Raw genomic sequence first — 21,933 nt, forward strand, 5'->3', positions numbered from 1 at the left:
TTCAAAATAGCACCAATATAGGCTTAAGGTTTACAACATAATATCAATTTAGACTTAACATTTATAATATAGCATCAATTTAGGCCTCACGTATAAAATAGCACCAATATAGGTTTAACGTTTACAAAATTAAGTCAAAATTTACGTAAATTACGTCTAAAAATAGAAGATTTAAGTAACTTTCAAAGATTTTACGCAAAACTAAATTTTTCACGAAGTTAATATTTTTTATAAAAATATAGCTTTATGTAAATTAAGTCTAATTTTACGTAAATTATGTCTAAGAATAGCAAATTTACGTAAAGTTTAAAGGTTTTACGTAAAACTCAATTTTTTGGGAAGTTACTTTTTTTCTAAAATTACAACTTTACATAAATTATGTATAAAAATAGAAGATTTACGTAAAATTCAAAAGTTTTATGTAAAACTAGATTTTTCGCAAAATTAAAATAAAAATTTACTTAAATTAAGTCAAATTTTACGTAAATTATGTCTAAAAATAGAAGACTTGCGTAAAGATCAAAAGTTTTATGTAAAACTCAATTTTTTCGCAATGTTAATGATTAAAAAAATACAATTTTAAATAAATTAAGTTAAACTTTACGTTAATTTTGTCTAAAAATAAAAATTTTATGTAAAGTTTAAAGGTTTTATATAAATTTGAATTTTCACAAAATTACTAATTTGTATTTAAAAAATAGAACTTTATGAAAATTAAATTTAATTTTATATAAAAAAGTTATCAAGATTGAGAAACAAGAAATTCTGGGAGATTAGAAGAAAAAAAAAGGTTATAAAATGGTGATTAGAAAAATATAATAATGAAGGAGAGTAAGGTCAAAAGAATTCCCAGGAAAAATAAAAAGTATAGCAGGTGATAATTAGAAATCAATCTCTAACAAGGAGTTTAAGTAGCCGGTAAAATGGATTTAATAATTCAATGATGAGATTCTAATATTTTTGAGATCAAATGGTGTAAAACACAAAGTAACTTTACTTTGTTTTGTGACCAAGTAACAGTAGCCGACACCTATTAATGAAATCAAATAAGTGATATCTGCGAGCATGACTGATATTCTATACAATGAAAGAATGAAGAACAAATTGATTGAATGTCTTGATGAGATATTACGATATGAAAATAGGAGAAATCATCACCTTAAGCTGATTCAATTGGATATATTGGGTTATTGTAGCAAAATGAATAATTGAATTCGAATACTTGGTGATCATGAAATTCCATCAAGCAAAATGATTATCATCAAGATGAATTTATGACTAATTCTTATGAAATTTATTTTTTTATATGTAACATATTGAATTGATAAAGTTTCTTCATGTGCAACATTAGAAAAGTATTGATTGTAATAGTTTATAACATAATATATTGATGTTGCTTCCATTTTAACATAGATTGTAATTCTTTTATATCGTACGTATAATATTTAATTTTGATTGTAGTTTAATTCAATTTTTGTTTAACATATATTGTAATTATTTTGTATCGTAAATATAATATTTAATTTTAATTGTAGTTTCATTCAATTTTTGGTTTTTTATTATATTCTAATATATTTCTTAATTAATCTTCTATTTTATTATTATTGTTTCATAGAATTCCAAAATATGAAAATGTATTAAAACTACTAAAAAGTACAAATCATTGAATTTTATAAAAATAAATAAACCATTCACCTTTAATTAAAATTCTATAAAAAATTAATCAATTATTTTCAAAATTAATTTAATTTGAATTATCAATAAAAAATATATATTAATTTCAAATATACATATATAAAAAAATTTCATAGCATGATATAAAATTACTTAAAAGTAAATATGTCAATTTATTTATTTATTTAAATTACATAAAAGTTTCGTATCTCGTGCATCGCATCGGTTTTCGACTAGTTTATATTTATTATCCACGATTTTTATTAAACGGTAATACATAAATGAGAAAAGAATGAAAAATGCGAAGAACGAGGAAAATGTGAAAACGGAAAAAACGAAAAATGGAAAAATGTGAAAAACGAAAAAATGAGAAAAAACGCAAAAGATTGGAAAATGCGGAAACGGAAAATGGAAAAGAAGTGAAAAAACTAAAAACACGAAAACACGAAAAAAGCTAAAAACATAAAAAAAAAGCTAAAAACATAAAAATATGATAATGCAAAAACGGAAAAAAAAACAAACAAAAACTAATATTAACCATTATATATGGATGATGTTCTTATGCATATGAAATTTTGGGAATAATTGAAGTTTCTAACTATATTTGACAAAACAAACATAAATATTGTAAATAATTACATTTCACCAATTTTTTTAAAATTTGCCAACCAAACATTGTAATGGAATCATTATTACATTCCATCATATTACAATATTGATTACATTATATTGTATTATATCATACCAAATGGGACCTAAAAGATTTGAATAACACGTTACTAAATGAAAATATTATATGTGACATTTGTTATTTAAGTACATACTAATTATATATACTTATAAAATTGAATGTTATGAACAGTATCAATTTCATTTTTTTTTCAATTTGTTCCAATCTTACTCTTCCACTCACTTTCTAATTTTGTCCAATTTTTTTTTTAAATTTGTTCTAATCTTACCCTTCCACTCACTTTCTAATTTTGTCCTCAATTAATTTTAGAGAAAAGTACAAAAATAAACCTTATGGTTACATCTGTTTTCGATCACACACCTGTGGTTTAAAAAGTTACAAAATGGTACCTTAAGGTTCATTCCGTTAGTAAACACATACCAAATTGACTAACGGTGTTAAAAGTCAAAGGGAAAAGAGTTAATTTGGTTCTTATATTTATTTATTTTATAAAATTAACTCTCTTATTTTTTAATTATCACAAACAAACCCCAAAATAAAAAATAAAAATCAATTATACCATCTTCTCATCTCTTTCATTTCTTATTTTCTTTTTTCTTTCTCTCTCTTTTCTCTTAATTTTTCTCCGTCTAAAATCAATTGAAAGAAAACGTAATGTTTACCAAATCAAAATGGCTTCTAATACTGATCATTGTGAGAAGAATCAGACGATGACGGCGATAATGCTCAATGGCACATGTTGGAAGAAGGGGTTGTTAATTTGGTTGTGTACACTGCATTTTTCTGGTTCTCAATCTCTTGTTTTCTAATTGCCGTCATTATCAACGTTACCTTCTTCTATCGGCCGGTGCTGAACCTACCTAGATCATCAGTGAAGAATTATGTTAGTGACTGGAATGGAAGAGGTTGGGCTCTTTTATCTGGTCTCTTATATGGGGTTGGGAACAGCCTCCAATTCATGGGCGGAGAAGCAGCAGGTTATGCCGCTGCAGATGCTGTTCAGGCACTACCACTTATGAGCACATTTTGGGGTATTGTATTATTTGGAGAATACAGGAGATCATCAGGAAGAACATATGGATTATTAGTTAGTATGTTGTTGATGTTTATGGTTGATGTTTCAGTTCTGATGGCGTCAGCTGGGACTAGGAAAAGAAGCATACAATTTCAAGCTCTTTTTTAGAATTCAGAATTGTATAGATTATAGAACACAGATTATGAAGTAGTTGAAAAGATTAAGTTTGTGTTTGTTGATGTCAAAAGGTTTCCATTGATTTTAGAGAGACAAAAATTAAGAGAGAAAGAAAAAAAAAATTAAAGAGATGAGGAAGATGGTATAATTGGTTTTTATTTTTTATTTTGGGGTTTGTTTGTGATAATTAGAAAATAATAGGGCTAATTTTATAAAATAAATAAATATAAGGACCAAATTAACTCTTTTCTCGTTGACTTTTAACACCGTTAGTCAATTTGGTATGTGTTTGCTAACGGAATGAACCTCAAGGTACCATTTTATAAATTTTTAAACCACAAGGGTGTGATCGAAAACAGGTGTAACCACAAAGTTTATTTTTGTACTTTTCCCTTAATTTTACAAATCTTCTTATATGCATTTATCCAATTTTGTCCTCAAATATGCATGAGTTTTGTAGCACCCGCCCAACTAAAAGAAAACGACAACGTTTTTTTTCGCTTTTGAAGACTTCATTTTCTTTCCTCATTAATCCCCTTACATACTCTCATTTTTTTTTCTTTTTTTTTTTCCTTCTTATATATTCTTTTTGCTCCTATATTTTTTTTTCTTTTTACATATAAGCCGTTGCTGTTTTTTTTTTCTCTTTTATGTTGTTAAATTTCAAATCCAATTTATTTTTGCACACCTTATAAAGGTTAGACCACTTGAATTATAACATATTTTTTTTATTAAAACTTGAATTATAACATTAACAACTGTTTCCCATTACCTTGTTTTTTTTATATTCACTATTAGATCTAAACTTATTAAAATTTTACGGTAAAATTTTTAAGCATTCTAAGCTTTAGATTTAATAAGTGAGGATGTAAATGTGAATAACCAAATTCATTTATTTGGTTATGCAGCATCCAATGAACACTACTAATAATATTGATAGTCTACTTTTATATAAATGCGTTTCTTATTTTCATCATAATTTTATAACTCGAATTGGAACTTTTATTATTATTATTATTATTATTACCACCTCGAGTTCTCTGATCTTATTAGAATTTTTCTATTTTAAAAGTTTTCTCAACTCAGCTCAATCCTTCAACCAAGAACAAAATTATTTACATAATTTTATTTTTGCATTGACTGCTTTTAATTTTGGTGAAGATGCCAACCTAGTTGGGATCTTTGCATTCCGTTCTTAGCCTGTAACTCAACATTTACTTAAAAAAAGTTTGGATATTGATTTGGTTAAGTGGGCATTCAGTAGAGAAAACTTTTGTATTTTTAGTTATTATGTATTTATTGTAACTAGAAACATAACTAAACTACTACCAATCACGTAGTTCAAGTGCTTAAAATACAAATCAATTTAATAAAAATTAACACGTTATTTTTTTCTCGAAGCGAAACAAGAGTATCTTTCTAGTATATATATATATATGGGGGAGGGATCAAGTGAGAACCCTCCCTTAGGTGAGGACACTTTCATAGGTGAGGACCAATTAAAACTACGCCATTTTGGTCATTCTACAAAACACCTGCTATTCCAATCAACAAATCGCGCAAATCACTCACAGCAAAATCAAGATCAAAAAACGCTCAAATCCCTCACATCTTCTCCATCATTGTTCTTCATCAGCGATCTCCATCATCTTCTCCATCATCTTCTCCATCATCGTTCTCCATCATCGTTCTCCATCATCGTTCTTCATCATCGTCAATTAGATCGACCTCCTTCCTCATCGTTCCGTCATTAAACACTCCAAAAATAATCTAAAATCGCAAATCAGATTAAGAAAAAACGATCTACAATCAAAGAAATAGCATCAATCAGGTAATTTTATCTCCAACAACTATAAATGAATATTAAATTGTGTTCTGTTTTTTATGTTTATAATTATTCAGAAATTGCTTAAATCTGAAACAGATTGAAAATCATTCAGATTCTATTCCGAAACAATGGAATTGCATGAAATAATAGACAATGATCTACAGGAGAATGATGATAACCATGAAATTTCTCTGTCTTCAACTATTGAAAGAGGTACATGTGTTCTTCATAATTTCTTTGTTCTTCATAATCTAAAAAATCTTATTCTAAATAATTGTTCATGTGTTTTATAGATAATAGTACATATTAATCGTTTTTTATTTATAATTAGTTGTAAAAATTGTTGAAAAAATAAAATTGAGTATATTGAAATATAGAGTTCACTACGTTCTTCAAACTGTACCTCATGTTCTAAACAATTGTTCATATGTGCTATATATTATCACATATGTTCCAAAATTGCACTTAAATGCAGTGTCAAATGAAGAGCAGCCAAATGATTCTTCCACTGCAATTATATCCTACACTCCACAAGTAGAAATTGTGCTGACTCCTAGAGGAACAAAAGAATGGAAGCCATGTTGGCAACATGGCTTCCATTCTTTTATTGCTCTCCGGAAAAAATACCTATTGTAGGAACAAAATTTAATACTATTGATGAGGGTATTGAATTTTACAAAGCATATGCCACTGAAGCAGGATTTAATATTAGAAAATCTACAGTTAAAAAAAGAAAGAACACAAATGTTGTGATTTTTCAATACTGTTTGTGCAATAAAGCAGGCCATAAGCAGAAAAAAATGTTGAAGATACTGAAGGCCAAAAACCGAGAAGAAGATTAATCACATGTGTTGGATGCCAAGCACAAATTGTTTTAAAGTACTGCAATGATGGAAAATATATTGTCTTTCGTTTAAAAGAGGAACATACACACCCACTTTACAGTCCACGCTGTATGAAATTTCAAAAACAGGGAAGAAAACTGACAATACTACACAAGAAGTTGATTGTTGATAATTCTAAGGTGAGTCATATTCTAAATTTACTTTCCTAACAACATCTACAATGTTTTCAAATTGTATTTACTTTCTTTATAAAATATGTTCATGTGTTTTGTGTAGATGAATATCAAACCCGTAAGAACATACAGACAAATAAAAGAAAATGTTGGAGGATACAACAATGTAGGAGCATCTAAGCAAGATTTCAAAAACTTCCACAGAGATTTAAAAGCTTACATTTATGAGTCAGATGCCCAAATGTTTATTGACATTTTCAGCAAGAAAAAACTTCTATGGTCTGCCTTTTTTTCGACTTTGATATGGATAAAGACGATCATCTCTGCAGAGCTTTATGGGCAGACCCCATTTGTAGAAAGAATTATGCTCTATTTGGTGATATGGTATCTTTTGACACAACATACCAAACAAACAGGTATTATATTATATATACCAATTTCTTATTGCAATGTTCTAAATTATTATTGGCATGTTCTAATATCTTATTGGCATGTTCTAAAATCTTATTCTTATATCCTTAAAAAGTTTTCTTATTTACAAATATTTGTATATTATTTCCACAGATATAACATGATCTTTGGCCTCTTTACTGGAGTAGACCACCACAAAAAATGTGTTACGTTCGCTGCTTGTTTCATTGCTAAAGAAGATATTGCATCATTTGAGTGGGTTTTCAAAATGTTTCGTAACGCAATGGGAAGCAGTGAACCTACGTGTTTAATAATAGATCAAGATCCAGCAATGAAGATTGCAATAAAAAATATTTTCCAAAAAACAGAACATAGATTCTGCATGTGGCAAATTATGAAAAAGATGAATGATAAATTAGGTAAGCCTTCTAAAGCTTTGTTTACAATTAAAAAATTTACTACTTGATTGTTCTACTATATGTTTTGATCAGGTATTAAATTGTATGTTCCAATATATTAAATTGTATGTTTTGATTATTCTACTTACTGGTTTTCTTAATAGGTCGTGCAATTATGCAAGAAACCAATTTCTTAAAAAGGATTCAACCAATTGTCTAGAGTGTTGAGATTGAACCTGAAGAATTTGATGAAAAATGGAAAGTAGTCATTTCAGAGTTTAATTTGGAAAAACATGAATAACTATGTCAAATATTTGAAATCAGAAAAATGTGGATTCCAGCGTACTTCAGGGACTTATTCCTAGGAGGAATTATGAGAACTACATCAAGGTCAGAGAGCGAGAACAACTTTTTCACTGCTTTTACAAATTCTCATTTAAGTCTTGTAGAATTTTATTTGAGATTTGATAGTGCAATGGATGCACAAAGGCATAACCAAACTCATAATGACAATGATGCCAAACATAAAAGACCTCTATGCAAAACACCAATGGGTATTGAAACACATGGAGCTGATGTTTATACAACTACTGTCTTTTATGAGTTTCAGGAAGAGGTTTATAATGCTTCTTTCTTTTGTGGAATAGACGGATTCTATAAACAACCTCCTTTCGAAATTTATACTATCAAAGAGCAGAGGACATCAAAAAACTTTCAGGTTATGTATGTTGAAACACCTTTCCACATAATTTTGATTTGACAAAATTGTTTAAGTGTAATTAAAAATATTCTAAACACACTAAGTTTAAATGCTTTGATTTATTCTACTAATGTGTTTGTTCAATGTTGAGTTAAATTGTTTATAAGACACAAAGATTAAAAGGCCCAAAGCCCAATATGGAAGTCAAAGCCCAAGTCAAACAGTTTAACGCAACTCGGCCCGCGTATGTCAAAACGATGTCGTTATGTACAAAACGCAGCTCAGCGGAAGAAGGATCTAGAAGACCTTCGAGGAACAACTTCGGGACGAAGCTGCTGAGTTGATTCGACAAAGAGTACAAGACAGCAGCTGAGCAAGAACAACTTCCAGACAAAGTGTTTCCATTTTAGGTAAAGATCAGATGACACAGAATGCTGTCTAGTTGACCTTACCATAAATGGAGAGACATTCTGCCGAGCTGACCAAAAGCTGACCGAGGACAGAAGATACTCAAATCTGATTGGCCGAGAGCTCTGAGCAAGACAGGATGACAATGACAGGAAGCCGTTTCCCTCCAACGGTTATTTCGAAATTCGAAATGACCGATGCCTCAGACGTCTCTATAAATAGAGCCCTTCAGATGCTTCATTTGACACAGAACTTGATCAAGCCATTACGCTGACCAAATTTCTACGCAAAGTTCTGCAAGAAAAAGCAAAGCAATCTTACACTAAATTTCATATCTTTTGTGTAAAAGTCTAGAGTGATTATTCAATCATCTAAGGTGTCTTAGCAATCGTTGTTTAGGACAAACACTTATCATTTCTAGAGATTAGAAAGGAGAGGCTGAGTACTCGGTTATAGTACTCAGTGAGAGATTAGGATTGAGTAGAGGTATAGAGGAAGGTACTCTTGTTATACTCAGTTCCTAAGATTGTAAAAGGTTTGATGCTCTACCGTTAAAGAGCTCAGTAGAGAATTCGAAATCTCGGAACGTGTTCAGGGGATAGGACGTAGGCTTGGAGGCCGAACCTGGATAAATCTGCTGAGTAACATATTTCTAACCTTAAACTCCTTTATATATTTATTGCTTGCTTAAACAAAAACTGACCAAGTAAAGAGGTCACGCTGAGTTGTGCGCATTGAATATCTGAGCTCAGGAATAGACTCTAAGTGCTATCTCCTGACTCAAGTAAAGAAACTGACCTAGTCACCAGTTGACTAAGCCAGTATCTTGCTATTCACTCAGCGCCGCTGTTAAAACCTTTTTCTCACGAAAAAGACGTCTACCCTAACTTAAATTTTTTTAAATAGTTCCTAACCCCCCCCCTTGGAACTATACTTGTAACGTTATAAGGGACCAACAATGTACAGCAGCATTGAAGATGAAACAAAATGTTCGTGCAAGAAGTTTGAAAGACAAGGCTTACCATGTAGACACATGGTGTGGGTTTGGAAGGCAAAAATGCTTGAATCAATTCCTAACAGGTATGTGCTTAACAGATGGACTACATTAGCAACAAGTCAAAAAAACATCAATCTGCACGGAAATCTTATGGAAGAATGTGCTGCTACAATTGATAAGAAAACATTGCTGAATCAACTATAGTCAGAGATTAATGTTTGTGTCTATTTGGCTCAAGGTAATGAGGAAAATATAAAGGATCTTGTGAAGAAGATTCAAGGAATCAGAATGGATTTAGAAGCTAACATCACTCAAAAAGACACTGAGAAAAACAGAACTCTTACAAAAAATCAAGACATTGAAATGTTGATTGGAACTAGTGTACCAACTGAAATTAATGTCAAAGCACCAAAAATATCAAAGAACAAAGGTACAAGTGTACATATTCCAAAAGGAAACAGTGATAAAAGATTGAAGAGTGAAAGAGAGAAAGCTGTTGAGGAAAACCAGAAAAAAAGAGGTTATGCAGAGTCTGTAAACAGCCTTCTAACCATGATCTCAGAAACTGTCCAGAAAAAGAGAACAACTAATCTCTTATATTGTTTAGAACATATGATATATTGTTTAGAACATATGATACATGTTTTAGAACAACGATTTAATCTTTCCAATATACAATTTATTGTCACAGAATTATTATTTTTCTATGTAAGAAGTTGAATATTTGTTATTTTTATTTCTCTAAATTTTGTTATTTTTATTTCTCTATCTTTTTACACGTATTTCATTCAATGACATAATTATCATATTTCAAAGTATTATAAGTATAATAATTATTTCATGTTCCTCTATCTTTTTATCTATATTCTATCCAATTTATGACGTGTGCCATAATTATCATATTTTAAGTATTATAAATATGATCATTATGACATGTATCATAAATCTTGATGAAAAAATGAATCTAACATGTTTATAGTGGATATAAACATGTATAGCAGTAAAATTTAACTTCAAGCTTCTCATGCTATTCTGATGAATTTCCATATGATTACACATTTTGTTAAACAAGCCTCTAAGCTGCACATCTTTCCACTCTAAACAAATATATCCAATCTACACTTCATTGCTGTTATCAAAATCGTGTATGTTCCAAAAAATATGTTTTATGTTCCAAATAATATGTCTTATGTTCTAACATATATAACATGTTAAAAAATAAAACACAAACGTTGCCAATAGAAACTTCTACAATATATTTTACAAAAATTACAATAACTATCCCATATATATTACACATTATAACTAACTGAACTAATAATACTTGTACAAAAAATATTCTAAGATTCCAAAATACAATGCTAGAAATATTTACAGCAATTACACAATATAAAATTATTTTATTTGTTCATTCTTCCATTTTAATGCCTTCTCATTAACAGCAGCAACTTCTTTGTTTCCAGAATCTGACAAAATCCTCCAATAGTACTCAACTCTAAAATTCTTCAACTGATCAACCTGCAATATTACAAAATCAATATTACTAACATTCTCAAAATAATAACATCAGCCTATCATAAAAAAGATTTTTAAAAAAAACTCACAATGTTATCTCCAACTCCAATATCCAATTTATTAACATCTTGTCCAAAATATGATTCCATATGCTTCATAAGGAAAACACCACAATCATCATTGTTGGTTGTGTCTTTCCACTTCTACTTCAAATGTCTTGCACTATAAGCACTGATATCATTCAAACACTCAGGGCTTTCTCTTTTAATATAAAGTGAATATGCTTTCACCTGGAAAACATAAAACAACATCTTATCAATATTAAAACATACCATCAACTATTCAGAACATACAGTTAGTTTTTCCGAACATGACAATAAATATATAGAACACAATAACAAAACTAAAAAACAGTTGAGTAATATTACCAAAGCCTTTGGAAAACCCTTATATCTACTAGAAGGTTGTACACCTTTCTCAATAGCCTTATTATCAATAACGTCTATCTTTCCAGTAAAATGGTTGATAACAAAAAGATAGAAATGTGCAGCATAAACAACCGGAAAGAACACCTAAAAAGATAAAACCATTAGCAATCATAATAATTTCAAACAAAAATTTCAGTAAAACACAATTTACTTTTAATATAATTACCAAGTGATAACTCTGTAAACTATCTACTTTAGCCTCACGAAGTTCATAACTAATCCACTCAAAAAAAGCATTGTGTCTTTCGATGTACTTAGTAGTTCCAGGAACTCCATTATCAGTACATAGTAACGCCTATACAAAAATACAACATTCATATTAATATAATCCAATTTCTTTTTAACAAAAAAAAATATCAAAAAGTAACAACACATACAAATGGTACAATAGAGAAGAAGAATCTATGGACAGTTTGACCCCTGCTCTTCCTTTCACAATTCAATATTCGAGACCACGCATCAACAACATTACAAACCAAATGATTCTTTCCTGACAAGCTCATAATCTCCTCTCTATTGATTGTGGACAAACAACCACTATACAACAACTCACTTCAAAAAAAAAGCAAACAGAATAAAATAAAAACAATAAGTATATCTTAAAGAAAATTCAAATTAACACAAACAACATTCAATTAAGATCTTACTGTGGGTCTCCAGTACAGAAAGCATATTCCACCAACATTCTCCTCGAACCAAGCATATTCTTTAGTAAATGCTCAGACTCAACCAAAAATGGAGACTATAGATATACAGGCAACTTTGAAATCCTTTTTGCACGATTTCCAACACCATCTTCTTGCGCTTTCTCAACTACATCTTTGTCTACTCTCCTATTAACAACATAAAAAAATAACAAAAGGGGAAAAAATTAACCATGTTCCAAAACAGAAACCACATACTCTTAAATTCTATTCTCATGTTCTAAAATATAAACCATATGTTCCAAACACACACATACACATGATCTAAATTACAAAAATTCTTAAATATCACTTACATTGCATTACTATCAGAAACATAATCAGCAAAGCAGTCATCAAGTCCAGTAACTCCTACTCTTATCACTTCTTCCACAAACTCTTTCCGAACTTCATCCAAATCAAATTGAGTATATTGCATACCACACCTACTTTTCCACTACAAAATATAAAAAAATTAAAACCATAAAACAAACTATAATTTCAAAATAATGCAACAAAACCTTTATTATAAGTGCACTATACCTTTTCAGCAAACTTCAAATCATTATCCATCACAATATCTCTCATGTACCGCATTACAAAAAAATCACATGTTTTATGATCTTTCTGCTCTGGCACACCCTACAACACAACAAGCACAACATTAAAATCATGTACATCAATCTAACCTTTATGTTCTAAACAATTTCATACATGTGCAAAACCAATATACAAGTTAAGAGTTACCAAAAGTGCAGTCCATTTGACTTTAATTTGATAATTCTCAGAGTATAATAGAATAGCACTGTTAAAATGAAATTCATTAAAATCAGGTACATAATCTTAATCTTAAAACATAATTATATATCAAATAAACTATAAAACAAAATATAAACAAAAAACATACTCATTCACAACATCTATCCATACATCTGCCGTTGGCAAACGCCTTCTCAACGGATCCAACCAATAAGCTCTAAAATTTATCAAATCGATAACTGACAACGTCCAGTGTCCACTGAAAATAATACTATTATTATTTCAAAATAAAGAAAATTACTTACAAAAATATTAAATAAAATAACTAAAATATTCATACCCTGTATTATATGGACACAAAAAGATAGACTTATCCATCGTGGACATCTTCAATCGATTCATCAACTCATATGAGCGATGCCTTACTGTTTTAGTACTTCCAATTGAATAAGTGTAATGAGGATCAACAAAATAAAACAATTTGTCCATTCCTCTTTTCTTCAACAAATTAAACAAGTAGCTACATAAAAACACAAAAGTACATAGTAAGAATCAACTACAACTAATATAAATAAAACTATAATATTTCAAAAACAAAATACCTCATATAGAAAATTATAACGTTGCAAGTTATCTCTTCCATATGAACCATAGAATATATATCCTGCCTCAACAATAATGCTTTAGCAGCATGTCCAAACAATTCTTCACCAACAACATAGCTAACAAAATTGCCTTTCACCAACTCCGAATTAGCCCATTTGCACAGACTCTGTAACTTATCTGGAATATTTCTAGGCAAAGCTTGCAAATCTACATCCACCGCATCTGGCATCTCCACGTTATCAACTTCATCATCAACAACAAACCTGTTGACAAAACAAACCACCTTAAAACATAAAAAAGGAATAAGATAATCAGAAACATAAAACGTATGTCCTAAACAATAAGGCATATGTTCTAAAATATAACAAACATTAAAAAAACATAAACAAAATATAAAATAATTCTTATCACATACATTACTTCAGGATCAGAATTATTCTTCACATCTGCAACATCCACTTTCTCAACAAAATTTTTTGCTTGTGTAGATCCACCTTCAGCTCCAATAAAATCATGCAACTCTTGACTCAACAAATTAAAATTTGGACAAGAATATTTTTCTTCAGATTTCTTCATTGGAGTTTCACTTTCTCTCTGATCTTTCTTCTCTCTTTTTATTCTTTCAACTAAAGCATCTATCTCATCAAAAAATTCAGAATTAAGATAAGGATGACTATCTTGACTAGACAAATTACATTCAACATCTCCAGTCATTCTTGTATCTTTTTTACTTTCAGCTTTGTTCTCATTAACAACTTCTTCTTTCCCTCTTTCACTTTGAGTAACTGGATCTTCATTGCCTCGAGTATATTTACTCCATAAACTCTTGATCACATTACCCATCTCAACGCTTGTACCATCTTCACCAAAAACAACATTAGCTTCTCTCAACATACAGTACATTTCATTAACTTTAGAACCCAGTTCTTTAGCTAATGATTGGAACTTAGTAAGAAATTCCTGCATATACAAATCCATAATAAAAAACAGGGCAAGTTATAAATAATAGTAAGCATGTTCTAAAATTTAATAAGCATATTCTAAAATTTAACAAGAATGTTCTAAAATTTAAAAACAAAGGGAAAACTGTAATAACGTACAAAAATTTCTGCTGGTCCACTAGAAGAAGCTTCTCCACATTCCTTCCTATTGCCTCCTTCAGCATCTTGATTATCTTCATTCCTATTCGCTGCTTCTCTTTGCAAATTTCCTTCATCCCCATCCATATTTCTCTTACAAAATTTTCTCCTACCAATATTCTCTTTAACACAATCCCACTTCCAAATCCCCTCAACTTCTCCAATGCCATCCTCTTTTGAATTCGTTCTTTATTCCAAACAGATATCAATGGATAATCTCTTGGATTAACAATATTAGCTCGTTGAAGCCTATCAAAATAACTTATCTAGAAAAAAGTAACAAAAATGAACAAGTTATACACAAATTAAAAAATAAACAACCAACAAATATTGTCAAACACATAATCAAAAAAAGAAAATTATACTTACCAACAAGAAAGGAAGGGGGCCTCTGAAAAAAGTAGGACTCCTCTTTCAATCACTGGCAGAATCTAACAAATGCTTATATGCAAAAGAACACCAGTCCAGATTTGCAATCTCATTAACATTCCGACAACTATAAAGAAATTTATAGTTCATAGCCTGGTTCTTGGTTGAACGAATACAACAATTTACCGTACAGAATATGAAATGCAACAAAAACTCATCACACAATGGTTTCTTCTTTAGATCATTCAACTTAGCAATCATAGTACTATTAATTGGACTTCCACTCTCAAGTCCAAAATAAGACCTCCATTGAGCAAAAAAATCTGAACAATCATCTTCCCCAACATCTTGTGGCTCCTCAATTTCTACACCTCCGCAAGGCAAGCCATAAACAGCTTGAAAATCTTCCTTAACAAACTTCAACTCTTCACTATTGTCCAACATAAGGCTACACCTATCTACTTTAAAACTATTGACAGGCCTTTCACAAAAAGAAGCATTATGAACATCTAAACTTAGATCCAAAAAACCACCAAATCCAATCCGTTTAATTGCATCCTTATGAGTCTCCGGAATATCATTAAGAATACCCATAAACTGTTTAGGAGGTATTCTTTGACCAAGAGCAGTCTTATTCCTTTTAGAAATATTTTCATCATCACCTACACTAACAACCTTCTTCCGCTTCTTTAAAAACCTAGAAGCAACAGATAGGTTTCTTGCAAACTTAACTTTCTTTGCCTTCCTAGCATCAACATCTTCCTTTAAAGCATCAACAGAAGGTTCAGAAACTTGAGAAGAATCAAAACCTTTGCTAGATAGACTCCTTGTTTGCCGCCTAAACGTACCTTTGCTAGATTGACTACTTGTTTCCTGCTTCCAACGCACCTTTAATAGATTGACTCCTTGTTTTCCATCTCAACAAATTATTAGACGGAACGACATAACTAGAGAGCAAATCATTGTCAGCAGGAATGGCTGACATTGAAGGTCTTTTAGAAATGGAAGGTCTTTTAGAAGTTCTCTTAAATCTTCTACATGTCTGTCTTTTTGCACTTATAGCTTCAACATGAACAACACTCTTACCTTTTTTTTCTTATCTTTCATATCTTCATCAGAACAATATTCTTCAATAATTTCATTCAGCAAATTTGTATCAATCACATTACTTGGAAAAATCTCTTCTCCATTGCCGCCCATTTTCTACAAAAAAACAGAACATATACTCAACATTTTAGAACAAACAAATGAAAATATAGAACAAATATAGAACAAAACATAAAACAAATGCAATAACTCATCAACAAAACGTAAACTAATTTAACAAAGCAATAACTCATTAACAAAACATATGTTCAATATTTTAGAACAAAAACCATACAAAATAATACTGCAACAAACTTTGAAAGTTCAAACAAGCAAAACCCACAAACAAACTAATATCTCATTAACAGAATAATTGTTCAAAATTTTAGAACAAACACATGCAAATATAGAACAAACATAGAACAAAAATAAAATGATTTTGAAACTCACTAAATTTCAAAATCAAACCACAACAAACTTACAGATTTCAAACAAATGAAAAACCTACAAATCAAAAAGCAACAAAGATAAGGTATCAAAACTTAAAAATAGAGAACAAACATAAAACAAAACAATATACCATTAACAGAACATACGTTCATAATTTTAGAACAACAAACAAAAAATATAAAACAATAATAAAACAATATAAAAACATTCTCAAACTGAATACATTTGAATACAAAAAACATAGAAAAACATATAGAAACTTCTTCATAAAGTTCAAACAAAGGAAACCCTAGAAAATAAAAAAAACTACAGAAATTCGCTACCAAAATCAACGAAGAACATAAAACAACAAAATAAACGAAGAACATAAAGCAACAAACCTCGTTCAGACGAACAAATTCACGGAAAAAACAAAAAAGCAAAAAAATGCAAACAAAAAAAATAAAAAAAACTACAGAAAATCGCTCTCAAAATCAACGAAGAACATAAAACAACAAAATAAACGAAGAACATAAAGCAACAAACCTCGTTCAGACGAACAAATTCACGGAAAAAAACGAAAAAGCGAAAAAATGCAAACAAAAACAATGAACAGAAAAAACGAAGAAGATAAGCAACTAACCAAAGTTCAGAGGAACAAATACACGGTATAATCGATGAAATACAGAAACCAAATCTTCTATCAAAACCAAAGTTGATCGAATGTAGAAATGAGAGAAGATAGAAATGACGAAGGAGTCGAGGAAGAAGTCGAGGAACGAAGAGACACAGCTTTTCAACTTCAAAGAGACGCGCCACATCCAACCTAAAACTCACCGTTTTTATTAAAAATAATACCCCAAAACGACGTAGTTTTAATTGGTTCTCACTTAAGAAAGTGTCCTCACCTAAGAAAGGGTTCTCACAAGAGCCCTCTCCTATATATATATATATATCCAAACAAACTAGTAAATATATGTTATTTATTCTCAACTTTTTTATGGCTTTAAACTTTAAAATTGGACGTAAGAGTACCTAAATTTTCTTTTCATAACACAAAAGTCCAAATTAAATGTTAATCATGTATTTGTATGTTATTTATTCTCAACTTTTTTATGGCTTTAAACTTTAAAATTGGACGTAACAGTACCGAAATTTTCTTTTCATAACACAAAAGTCCAAATTAAATGTTAATCATGTATTTGTAAACTATAAAGAAACTTAAAAAATATATACTTATATTAACAAATATATATCGGCAAAAAAAATATATTTGATTTTTGTTAATTTTTGTTCGTTTTTTTAATATTTTTCTGTTTTTCGCATTTTTGCGTTTTTTTTGTGTTTTTTTTTTGTGTTTTTTCATATTTTTCCATTTTCGCATTTTTAGGTTTTTCCATTTTTGCGTTTTTTTTTTATTTTTCTATTTTCATGTTTTTCCAATTTTTCCAATTTTTCCGGATTCCATTTTCATATTTTTCCTGTTCTTTGCGTTTCTCATTTTTTGTTTACCGTTTAATAAAAATTGTGGATAATAAGTATTAATAATAAAAAATACAAGGACTAGTCGTAATGAGAATTCATGCATTTTTTTAATGCCCATTATATAAATTTATAAAGAAAAATAGAGTGATTTATTTGTGATTCCATTACGATAAAAGCAATATAACTAAACGAAATATGATAATAAATCTCCATCGTAATATAAATTCCATTATAACGCTCATTACCGTTACAATACCTAAATTTTTTATTTGGACGTGTAAAAAATATAATTTAAACACATGAAATTGTTACACTCTTTAAATTGAATTATATACCCTGATCGATCTAACTAATTTAATAAGCATATTTACTAATTGTAACCAACAAAAATTATAAATTTATTATATTGAAATAAAAGATTAATGCATCAAAATTAGCGCAAATTATTAAAAGTACCCGGTTCTCCATGTCAGTCGGAGGACATTTCATACATATTTTGACATGTGTAACATGGATACACACATATTATAAGAGGTCACACTATTTTAATTATTATGCGGGGTCACAATATACGTGTCCAAATGTGAATTGGGAGTCATTCAAGTGACATGGAAGACCGTGTGCTTAATATAAGAACTCCAAAATTAGATCTGTCCATAAGCTTCGGTTCCCACCTGGCCCGTATTCCTTAGGCTGATTTGGATGATGAAATCTTAAACCCGGCCCGATTCAGTTTTACTAAATCTGCCCATTTTATGATTTTATCGAGGAAAAAGGTAGAGAGAGAGGCTCCTCCTTCTCTCTACACTTTCTTTTTCTCATTTGCTCTTCTTCTGAAGCTTTCCGCCACCACTACCGTCTCGGTTCTTCTTTTCTCTTCAGATCCCTCTTGAGGAGGAAGGAGGAAGCTTGTCTTCCTTCTTCCTCCTCCCATTTATGTTTTAATCTTTGTTTTTTTAGCTTTAGATTTATCTTTTCTTCTTAGTTTGAAGTCTACATACTTTCTCGAATATCTTTTCCGTCAGATCTACACCTGTTAGCTATACTTTTATCGTTTATTCTTTTTTCGGTGTTAGCAAGAGCGGAAAAGGTTTTGATCCCATACCCGTCTTATATCCTTTTATACAGGGTACGGGTAGCTCCATTAGGGTCGGGTAGTGTCGGGTACCCGCGGATATAGGACCCGTTGTCCTCCCTAGACTGGTCCATTCCCGCAACCTATTAGGGGATTGACTAGACTTTGACAAAGTATTTTTTTTTTATATAAAAGTCGGTTAGTTCAGGCATGTACCAATCAAAATTAGAGTGATAGGGTAGGAGGTAAAGAAAATGCAGTTTTTCTTAATTGCGGCTGATTCCCTCTTTATATATACACATTTAGCAAATTTATTTTGATAGATTCTCTATGACATACGTGGCCAATATTTATCCATATAGTTAAGTTCCATTAATTTCTTGAATTATTCAATGTTTATTGTCTTTTAGCTTAATACAACATTTGCTTTTTTCCATCAAAAGAAAAAACATTTGCTTTTTCAATTTCTCTATAAAGTTTGATTTGTCATTCACAAATGTTTCGATAATCCTCTCCACTTGTATAATATACGGTTAGTCTTTTAAAATTACCAAAAAAAAAAAAAAAAAACAGACTGGTCCGTGTAAAAGAGATACAGTTTACATGTATTCATAGTGGGTATAAAATTACTCAATCCGTTCCGCTCGATACGCTTCACTCCTATCGTTCCGCTCCGGGATAAGCCCCTTGGATATTGTGAGCCATATCCAACAAATCTCCACCTTGGCGAATAAACCTGCCCCTTAGAAAATAAACATCCTCTAGACACACTATGTGGACCGGCTACCACACTTTCTTAGCAACTGCGAATATCCAACAAGTCCAAACAATGTTTGAACTTATCAGAAGTAACTGGTTTGGTCAACATATCAACTGCATTCTCTGAAGTATGAACTTTTAGCAACAAAATCTCCTCAGATGCAATCAACTCTCTAATCTTATGATACCTAACAGCAATGTGCTTGGTTCTAGTGTGATACACCTGATTCTTTGCCAAATAAATGACACTCTGACTGTCACAATGTAATTCAACTCCACCTTGCTAAATACCCAATTCTTTCACCAATCCAGTAAGCCATAGAGCTTCCTTTGCAGCTTCAGCTAATACCATATACTCTGCTTCAGTCGTCGATAATGCAATAGTAGACTGAAGAGTTGACCTCCAACAAATAGGTCATCCACCTAGAGTAAACATATACCCAGTCGTAGACCTCCTATTATCCAGATCACCGGCATAATCTGCATCCACATACCCTTCAACCAACGGATCACCATGCTGACCACCAAATAATAACCAATGCCCAACAGTACCTTTCAAATACCTGAAGATCCACATACCATTCCGCTCGATGCGCTTCACTCCTCTCGCTCCACTCCGCTCCGCTCCGGGATAAGCCACTTGGATATTATGAGCCATATCCAACATCTTCCGTATTTAGTTTTTTTTTTTTTTTTTTTTTTTTTGCAATTGAGTGATTAATTGATTATATGTTTACGCAAATTTAGGGGGTTAATCGGATATTTTATACAAGTTCAGAGAGCTAGGAGTGAGCAAAACCGAAAACCGAAAAAACCGAACCAAACCAGACCAAACTGTAATTCGGTTTGGTTCAGTTCTTGTTTTTCAACTATTTTGGTTGTTGATCTGTTCGGGTTGGTTCGGTCCAAAACCGAAAAAAATTGAACTAATATAATGTTTTAATTTTATAGTTTTTACTTCCGCCTCCCTCCCTATTCTTATATTTTCACAAACCCTGTATATATGTATTGTAAGTGAATATAAAACTTATATGTTTTTATTCCATGTTCTTCCGATTTCTTCCCATTATATTTGCGTTGTAAACTTCTAAACCTGTATGTTTCAATTTATTTTCTGTTGTATTTTTGTCCTTTATAAATTATACTTATATAATGTAATATATTATTTTGTTGGATAACAAGATTAAAGGATTATAACAGATGAAAGATTGCAATACAAACAGATGATTTCCAGGAAAACCAAATTACAGATAAAAGAACGAAAGAGCCAAAGGAAGAAGAGGAAAATAAACAGTCTTTGCAAGTGTTCGAGTTAAGAGTCTTTCACTCTTTAACTCTTTTATTCGAAATACTTAGTCCTTTGGACTTCCAGGGACCCTTTGGTCTTTACATAGACATTAGGGACTTTTTAGTCATTGCCCACGAATAGCACATTCCAGAACATTGCACACCACACTCAGCTTAAGCCTCACCTCATTCAATTCCTTCTCCTTGAATCTCAACCATTAAACCGAAGCCCTAAGATCAACGGCAGGATCGGCTCCACATGTCACTTGTCCTTGATGTCTTTTTATTCCTTAGTATTTTGTCTTCTTGTTGAGCAAACCTAGAGATAGTATAAATATGTAAGCATCTTTTTATTTCAATTTAATGAGAATTAATGTGTTTTAATTTCTTACAGTTTATTCTATTACTTTATACTAACTTTGGCATCGGAGCTTCCCCCCGCCGATCCCAACGGCGCCCCCCCGTAGGGAAGAATACCGATCGAGAATTCACCACCAGACATCAATTGGTGCGGTGAACGTGGAAGTTCTAATCCAAAAAGGACTTAGTTCACAATCACAAACATGGCAAGTAGAGGGTCTAACCCCTCAACTGGAACCGCAACACCATCAGTACCACTTTCAGTTAATCCCCCGACGAGCGCCGGCCGTATTGATCCTGATCAACCCATCGTTCATAATGAAAGGGAAATATCGCCAGATTCTTTTATGGAAATTTGCGCAGATGCGGTGTGGAGTATGCATGGCCCAATTATGCCGGGTCGATTGAGGGCCTATATGGAAAATCACGAGGTAGGTGGACCCACAACAGGGACCATTCCCCCACTAAACCGTCGTCCGCCAAGGCCAACCGCATCACAGTGGTAAGCCGCCTTTTATCGACCGGGAGCTTATCGCGATTCGGCCTTCTTGCTCTCTCAATCCACGGATTCAATGG

This window comes from Euphorbia lathyris, chromosome 5 (assembly GCF_963576675.1).
Source record: "Euphorbia lathyris chromosome 5, ddEupLath1.1, whole genome shotgun sequence".
NCBI lineage: Eukaryota > Viridiplantae > Streptophyta > Magnoliopsida > Malpighiales > Euphorbiaceae > Euphorbia > Euphorbia lathyris.